The sequence below is a fragment of the Bos indicus x Bos taurus genome, chromosome 1, assembly GCF_003369695.1.
Source record: "Bos indicus x Bos taurus breed Angus x Brahman F1 hybrid chromosome 1, Bos_hybrid_MaternalHap_v2.0, whole genome shotgun sequence".
Taxonomy (NCBI): Eukaryota; Metazoa; Chordata; class Mammalia; order Artiodactyla; family Bovidae; genus Bos; species Bos indicus x Bos taurus.
The window spans coordinates 59566851-59576210 of NC_040076.1; the positions used below are offsets into that span (position 1 = coordinate 59566851).

At 40.0% G+C, this 9360-nt stretch overlaps 1 long non-coding RNA gene across 1 annotated transcript; it reads right to left on the reverse strand.

The window, feature by feature from the left end:
* Positions 1 to 7623: 7623 nt before the first annotated feature.
* Positions 7624 to 8843, reverse strand: LOC113882209. Its single transcript, XR_003508324.1, has 2 exons — positions 8360 to 8843; positions 7624 to 7977 (listed from the first exon to the last, which is right to left on the reverse strand). It is a non-coding gene; the product is annotated as an uncharacterized LOC113882209 (long non-coding RNA).
* Between the last annotated feature and the right edge of the window lie 517 nt (positions 8844 to 9360).

Here is a 9360-nt window from a genome sequence, read left to right on the forward strand (position 1 = left end):
ATCCACTATGTCTTTCTTGAAATAAAATTACCAGTACTAATCAGGGCGGGTATTCAGTAAAAATGGTCCCATGAGGGGCATGAGGAGTGATTAAGACCTTAGATTTTCTGGAGTTGGACTTGAGTTTGCATTTCCACCTGCTATATTCTGTGACTTTTAAGAAGTTACTTAACCTTCCTGAGCTTTAGTTTATCTTTAAAAATGACATAATAACAGTGTCTCTCTCCAAATATGCAGATATAACCAATGTCTGGTACCGAGTAAGTGCTCATAAATGTTGGCTACTGTAGTTGTTATTGTTATCATTGTTTAGTACAAGAACAGAATGTATTTTGTTTTCTTCTCACTATGCTTACAATCAATAAGCTTGCTAGTATTTTTGGTACCAATGCCATTAGGAAAGGGTCTACATTAATTCCTCAGTACATGGGCTGGGTTTCAGTTAACTTCTATTATAAGCCTCCTTTCTAAAAATCTCTCATTTTCCCCCTTATTTGCATGCATTGAAGTATTCATATTACCTTTTCTGCACTATGGTTGATTTAAATTTTTTCATTTCTCCCAAATAGCTTGGGTGTTCATTTGCTTCAGTTGTGTCCAACTCTTTGCAACCCTATGTAGCCCACCAGGCTCCTATTTGTCCAGGGGATTCTCCAGGCAAGAATACTAGAGTGGGTTACCATGCACTCCTCCAGGAGATCTTCCCAACCCAAGATTGAACCCACATCTCCTTTGTCTCCTGCACTGTAGGTGGAGTCTTTACTGCTAAGCTACTGGGGAAGCCCCCCCAAATGGCTTAGCATTGCCTAATACATTGTTGAGTTTATTGTATATTCTATTAGGTAATTTATAAAATGTTAAGAGCAGTACCAAGAATATCAAGAGTTATGGATAGGTGTATGAGAGGGAGGTGAACCAAGAATTATATAGCTTTCTCCAGATAGCTGCTTCCATTTGTGAACAGGTAAAGGGTTTGATGGTTTTGAGCCTCTCACTAACACTCAGACTAGCCAAAGGAATATGAGTCAATCAAAAAGAAACTGAGAATGAAATTCTAAATGAAAACTTTAAGGTCATCATTAAACAAATACCTACAAGTAGGTACACAAAAATTGTGTGCAATTTGTTTCTGTATATGACAGCAGAATAGTTGCAAAGGCTTTTCTAACACAAGTTCTTCCCACTATTCTTCATCAAAATAGAGTCAACTTCCTTAGTCTATCTTACTGTCCTTCCTGTGTAAATCTATCCCTGGGTGGGTACAATGTAGAATCAAAGATCAAATGCAGCAGTTAAGAATTACCAGTTTTATAAGGTCTATATGGAGATGGCCCCTCATTACTCAGTTTATTTATGGTTTACTTTAAAAATAGCACAAAAACCAAGTTAATCTTCTTTCTTCAAATATATCTATCCATATATTTTACAGAATTAGAAAATGACTCTGAGATAATTTTCTGTTATTACCTTTCTCCACTTAAGCAACTTATACAGAGTGAAATGCAAAGAATCATGTTTATAAATTATATTACCAATATATCTACTTGAGTGAAGGTGAGCTGGTAAAAATTTATGTAAACTAATAGACTTATTATAGTTACCAACTATAAAAGATTATCAGTACTTAATATTGTGGCTTTTAAACTTGTACTACTATACTATATTTAAAAGCAAGTATCATTAAAACGAAACTTTTATCCAGGGCTGAAAGTAAAATGCAAAGACAAATATTTTACATATACTCTTTCCTGTGCCCCTCTGCACATCACATCTAGTCACATTACCTGAAGATAAATAAAGATTCAAGTATCAAAAAACCACACTCACAGAACAGAAAGAGACCGTGAAGATGAAGGAAGTGAAGGTAGAGATCCAAACAGATCATGTAACATGCCTAAGATCATACAACTGTATGATCTTAGCTGCAGCACTAGATCTAGAACAATCTTTCCAAACTCTACATCTGAAATTTTTGACAAAGTGCAATAAAAAGATAATTCAACATTAATATATGAGGGATTAGCCAATAAGTTAGATGTTGTCCCCTCAAGTTAAAAACTGTTGGACTTAATGACTTCTCCCTTGATTTTATATTCCTGGAAAATAAATTTAAAATAACATAAATCTGTAAAAACTGACTAGAATATCAATTACAAAGAAAATGTATAGCCTTTCTTAAATCAAAACCATGTAAGAAATATTTTTAATGCCTAAAGGAAGTCAAAGATTTACTGTTTTGTGTGTACATGTATAGTAGTGATGGGGTTTGTTTCATTTTGTAAATTGTTTGAGGTTCCTTTTGTGATGTTAATTTGTATCCCCAAAATGGAAGTACAAAGAAAATGAATTTCTGATAATTTATAAAGCACTGTTATATATAAATAAATAAGTCTCTAGAAACAAATATCAGTAAGAAAATGGTTGCCAATAATTTCAAAACTAAAAATCTGAGTTTTAATATTGTGTGAATAATTGAAAATAATTATTGTTTATTATTATTTAAAAGAAAACATTTTTTTAAAAAGGTCAAAATTGAAAAAGAGATTAAAGCAGTCTACTTGATTCTCTAAACTGTGTGTGCATTTTTCCTGAAGTGTATGTTCATGAGCTGACAGTAGAGACAGGCTGCCTGCTTTGTTTGACTATAGTTCTGTTTACCTCATACTGTCAAGAATGGATTTTGACACTCACAGTATTAATACTGCTATTTTTATTGATATAATTAGCACTGCTATAAATAATTCCTCAGCCTGGTATATCTAAGTATATCATTACAATCAGCAATATTAGGGCTTCTTCTTCTTCCATGATACCTCAGAAACAGACTGCTGGCCCAAACAACAATGGTGACTTCATGATGTGGAAGTTACGGGAAAAAAAAAAATTGCCCTGTCAATAGAGACTACTGTTTTGTGTATGACTTCACTAAACAAACGAGTTTATATTTGTTTGAAACTAAAGTTTCTCACCAATCTGCTGTTTCAATTTCACATCTCACCATATTGCACCTAAAACATGCAATCTGGATTCCTGTTGCTCTCCCCATCCCCCCCAATAGCTCAGGAATGGGTTTGAAATATGAAGCTTCAATATATAAAGCAAAAGAATTAAGACACCCAAAATTCAGAATGGGTGGGTGAAAATAAGTGTGCTTGAAGTCACTTGTATAACTGCCAATGGGTGGCCCACTTGTGAGCTTTTGATCATTACACTGAAACAAAATCAAAACATATTTTATCCTGCCTCGAGATCAGATCAGCTGCAACAATAACCTTATCTAGACCTTGAATAGTTTGTTCATAAAACAAAGTGGGGTGACTGACCCAGTACATACTCAACACAGAATATGAAGGCCAAAACAAAATGACAATACAATTCAAAACAAGTTTGTGGAAATTTTAGGCTAGTATATATTAAACCTTTCTTTGTCTCTCTATCACTTGACAGATGGTTAGCCTTTACACAGCCTAGTATCTCTGGCAAAGAAATGACTGTGTCTAGCCAATAACACCCCAAATTTTGACTTAAAATGCACTGTAGACATACTTACACTTACCTTAAAAATATGAATATTAATAGAATTAGTCATTATTTTATTACTATTGAAATTTGTCAGATGTCAAGCTTTTATCTTTTACTCTATGAAATACTTCTTTTTTAAACTTGCAACTATCTTATTATGTCAGTCCAGGGTTAGAACAATTCTTCACCTCAGATTTTATTCATTTTATGTGCTGCTTAGTAATCATGCTTTGAAAAACTTCCTTGGCACTTCCCTGGCAGTTCAGTGGTAAAGACTCCTTGCTTCCACTGTACGGGTTCAATCCCTGGTCAGGGAACTAAGACATAAAATCCCACAGGCCACCTGTACTGTATGGCCAAAACAAAGCAAAAAAGTTTCAAAAATAAATTTTAAGCCAAAATTAACACAAAATTTACTACGTTGTTACTCAGAGCAAAATTTTGGTAGGTAACAAAGTGTGTTCAACAAAATCACCTGGGAACTTTGAATGCCTACCACAAGGCAGGACTAGAATTATTTATCTAGTACTGAAATAACTCTTTATTCAAAAACTGATCACATATAAATATATAGTTACATGCACATAAACACACATTGATCAACTATCTTTACTAGAATTAGAAAAAGTTCCTCATTTTTAACATTCTATCAATCATTCTTTGCTTTCTAAAAAAAATTTCAGCTGAAACAATATGCTCTATTAGCTACACTCTTGTTTTTTGTCCTAAACCTTCCTTCCTATTGATAGCTTTCAGATTCTGCCAGGTCTGTACTCAAATAGCCACAGGCACTCTCAAAGTTCTCTGAAGTGTATTAACATGTACTCTTTCTCGAAGAGTTGATTACTGCTACAAATTAGCATAGAGATCTAGTGTAGGTCAAGAAATTCAAGCTCTTCACAGCAGGGAACGGAAGAACTGGAGGTAGGATTGTGTGAACTCATATTTGACTAACAAAATAAAATTCACTGTGTTAGAGAAAAATAAGAAAATCAGAACTTGTTATTTGAGAACTGTGAACTAGGTTTTGGAAAAGTGAGACACCCACTTCTTGAAGTAACAAACTCACTGCTAAATCTACTCCCTTAACCAGGCACCAAGTTTCCTTCAATTAGAAACCTAGGATTTTTACACCTACAGACTAAATGATTAAAGTAATGCTAAAATCTTCTGTAATGTTCCTCTTGAATTACAAATGGGCTATTAAATCAGAGAAGTGCCAATCAAATGCTTTTGTAGTTTGAAGGAAAGGTTTAAATAACAAAGCATTTTTTTTGCAGGCCTCTCTCTTTTTCTCTCTTTAAAGTCACCTATAAATTAGTTACAACAAATTTCCATCTTCTCTTGATAAAAACCACAACTGAAAAAAAAAGATTTAGGTACTTGATTTTTCAGACATATTCTTAAAACAAACTAACTAAAAAAATTAAGATATTCTAGATTATGTTTTACCATAATTTGCCGACAAAAGCTCCATAGGAATTTCAGAGTAAATTCCAAGACACAGATTTTTTTTAATATAAAGTAATATTTTATTTATTTCAAAGGCATGCTTAAAAATAAAACCCTATCTGTTAAAAAGATCTACTGAAATGTATGGAGAATGTTTCATGACAATAACAAAAGGTACAAATCAGCAATAAAGTACTGTAAAGTCTTCCTTTCTTATCATTGGCAGTTGATGAACACCTCCCTGATCCTTGAAATGAGAAAACAGCTAGGTTTTAAAGTTTCATACAAAAAAACCTTCTTCTAGTAATCTAAATACACGATGTGTATGTGACATTACAATGAAAACTCCACAGGGGCAGAGAATTTTTTTTTCTTGTTCACTGTCACATCCCAAGTGTCTAGAACAATGTCCAGAACAGTTAGATGAATTTAAATATCCATTTCAGAAACAAATTATTTCAGAGAATAAGTTAGAGCCCATTAAGCTACACTTCTATATTCCAAATGTTTTGAAGAATCTCTTATCATTTATTGTAAAATATCTGGAATAAGTTATAATTCATTTATAAATTTTAGATCCTTCTACAGGAACTTAGTTGTATCTTTTATTAATCTTCTGAAATGACCTAATTTTTTTCTGGGAATTCCAATTTGGTTGGAAAGTCTCCTGAAGACTGACTCTGTGTCTGTCAGTGGCTCAGTTGTGTCCAACTCTCTGCGACCCCACGGACTGTAGCCCACCAGGATCCTCTGTCCAAGGAATTCTCCAGGCAAGAATACTAGAGTAGGTTGCCAGTCCCTTCTACAGGAGATCTTCCTGACCCAGGGATCGAACTAGGGTCGCCTGCATTGCAGGCAGATTCTTTACCGTCTGAGCCACCAAGTAAGTCCCTGAAGACTTGACTACTGAGATAAAAGTAATTCATTTAAAATGTTCCCCCACCTTTGGACTTTATTCCTATATGGAGTAATAAAAGTTATATTAATTTGACAAGAATAGCTGGATATTTGTGAACCTCAAAAACTTGCTGACCACTTCCGACACTGGCATCACATTAACAGTAGTTCTGAACAACGTCCCTCTTCCTCCCACCATACACACACACCAAAATTATAACCCTCACATGTAAATCGTTCTTTCCTCTAGTAATCCATTTAAACTCATAGTCTTTCAGTAGCCACTTAAACACATAGTCTTTCAGCAGCCACTTACTAGTAGCTAGTATACGCATTAACTACCTATTTTCTTGGTATAGTAGGAATTTTAAAATACTGGCACCTTAAATGAACTAAACAGGTAAGCACAAAAACTTCTTCCTAAAACTGGATAAAATTTGACAATTTTTAAACTTCTTTCTTCAGTCTGTTAAAACTGGGATCTCACCATGAAAGGGCGTATTGCTTTGGAGGCTGTAGCCAGTTAACTTGTCACCTGATCTTCATAAGCAAATGGCCTTTATTCCCCTGGTCTATGATATCTGATTTTACAAAGCCCAAAATACCCAACTGCTAAACTCACTGGGCAGCTAATTATATTTCTAGAAAACTCACTTTTTTTCTTCTCATCTGTTTATTTGAGCACCATGTATTCTTAAGCCTTGACAGCTAAACAATGAGTAACATCAGCAGTTCTTCAAGGGCAACTTCAAAATTTCTCAAGACTACTCCCAAGAAGACACAGTGAATGGTATTACCATGTACTATATGTGCACTCGATACACTCTGATTAAGAATGACAAAGAGCAACAAGGGCATTTAAAAAAATAATGTAAACTGGTGATGTGGTTCTTTCCTACAAACAAGGGAAATGCAGGACTTAGTCAAAATTGGACTGATCAAATTTATACGTGGGGGTGTGGTGGGGTGGAAGGGTTTAACTATTCCCAAGTGATAGCGAAGGGTGTATGGTATTAGGAGCAACAGATAGGAAAGTAAGTCATTTATGAATTTGTTGCACGCATGCACAATTATAACAGATTATTTAATGTGTAAAGCTGGAGAAGTTTTTTTACAAAGCAGTCATAATTCATGTTTTAAAACTTTCAATACCAACAACAGTAACTTTAGAGTTTGCTTGGAAACATTGTTCTCTGTTCATTTTCTTGGCTGAAATTTGCACATGACCACAGAATAAGAAAACTCCACTTGAGCAACATTTCGGTTTTTCTAATGCTAAGAAGCAGCTGAGACAATTTTCACAAGTCTAGAACATTAACAAATTCAACTTATCTTGGGCCAATGCTGATTTTGAAGACAGTACTTAACCCACCGGCTGCTTCCAAATTACTTCCTGCTTCATTCAGATTTTTATTGGAGAACTGTCATCCTGCTACTGACCCCATTCAACTGGGCTGCCTTAAGAGATCAGCGGATTACCGCGCTAGGTAGGGTAGCTGTACGCCATATTGTGTTTTCCGCTCATGTTTATAGTTTGTGTGCCTAGCATATGTTTGTGCAAGTGTGTTTATCAATAGAACTTTTAGAAAATCCCTGCCTCCTGCCTCTTCAGCATCCTTAAAAAGGATAACAGCTTCAAGAGGGGCGGGGCGTGGGGCGGGAAAAGACCAGAATGCCACACGGATAGTAATGCATTAAACAATGTAAAACAGTGCATTTCTTGCAAACTTTTAAAAAGCTTCCAACCATTTCTCTCGGCTAGTGAAAACCGTTAAGCATTTTTTTTTTCTTTTTAATGTTTCCACGGGGGCCCACAGGAGGAGAGAAAGAAGGAAAGGAGTGTCTTCCCTTCCCAAGCCCCCTCCTCTAGAGTCGTAGCAGCGAAGCAGGCGGCGGCCGGTAGCTCGGGCGTCTGGAGGGGCGTCCAGCGACTCTGGGGCCAGGACCCCTCCCGCCCCCCAGTTCTCAGAAGACGCTCCAGAGACCGCCAGAGCCACGGCAAGCGGGGGGAGGGCGAGAAGGGAGGGGGCGGAAGACAAGCGGGCGCCTCTAGTAGCTCCTGAGCCCAGGCTAGTCCCCCTCAGCTCCTCTTCTTGGAAGCGGCAACTCCAGGCGCGGGGAATAGAGAGAAGAAGGCAGAAGACTCGTTTCCAGATGCGGGACGCCCCGCCCGCTCCTAGGACCCAGGACCCTCCCGCGGTCCCTCCCTCCGCGCGGGGTCGGGCGAGGCCGCCGCCGCAGCCCGGCGCGAGGAGGGGCGCCTAGAGAAGGGGGAGCGAGGCGGGGCGCCCGGGGGAAGGGGCGCGCGCTCTGCGGACCAACGGCCCGCGGGCTCGCCACTCTAACTCGCTCCCCCAACCCCACCCCGCGCCCCTCCTTTCCCGTCCCGCCGCCCCCAACCCCAAGCGCCTCGCAGACGCCCCGTCCCCCACGGCACGCACACACCCCTCCCGCCCGCCTCACAACAAATTAGAGTTTTTGGCGTTACCTCCTCGCGCTCTTTAATCTTCTTTCCTCAACTCCTAAACTTCCCCCCGCCCCTACCTCTTCGGCAGAAGGCCCACATTGGGCGCCTCACATCGCGAACCCTCTATCTTTTCCTATTATTGGGTTGTTCTCATGCCACTCTTCGCTTCAATGAGCCAATAAGGATGGGACGCCCCTCGTGAGGTTGCCGCCCATAAACAAAATACACTCTTCCTCCTCCCCTTCACCTGTCCCCACCCCATCTGCCTCTTCCCTCATCTCTACCAGCTTCGATTGGACTAGGAGAAGCCCAATCCGCTATCCCAGACACACATTGGATCATGGAAACTTCGCTCAGAGGACTGTTAACAGGTGATTGGTCAAGAGTCTTCCCACTTCCCACCCTCTGCCGCACCTTTGCCCACTCTGGAGAGGTCAGTCATATCTCGCTGATCAGTGATCCGAGAGTTAGGAGGCAATTGGCTGAGAGAGCCCGTCAGACTGGACTGGGGTGAGTCGTGATTGGTGAACACACACATAATCAAGTTTGGTTGTCTACTCCTCCGCCCCCCCCCTTTTCTCCACGCCCCCCGCCCCCTCCCGACTGCTTTTACTTTCTACGCATTTCTATTTCCTCCTTTATTTATTTATTTGTGATAAACTTAAATGACCCGGCGACGGAGGCGGGACTCGAGGCGAGGCCGAGGATGACGAGCGACGGCCGGGGGCCAATTGCCGAGAGGGATGCCGGGTGAGGGGCAGCGGCGGTGGCCAGTGAGAGGCAGGTGTCTGGAGCGCGCTAGGCCTATGGAGCCGGGATGCCCCAGCGGAGGCGGCGGTTACCCGCTGTCTGGCGCGGCGAGCTGGCGGGGGAGCCGCAGGAGGGGAGGAGGGGGTGTCGCTGTCGCAGACAGCTGAGGCGGCTGGAGGGAAGCTGGATCCCGAGTGATGGGAGGGAAAGCGGGAGAGAAGGTCTGGGGAGGCGGCGGCGCTCGAGGCCCCGCTGAGTCCAGGCTTGGTTCC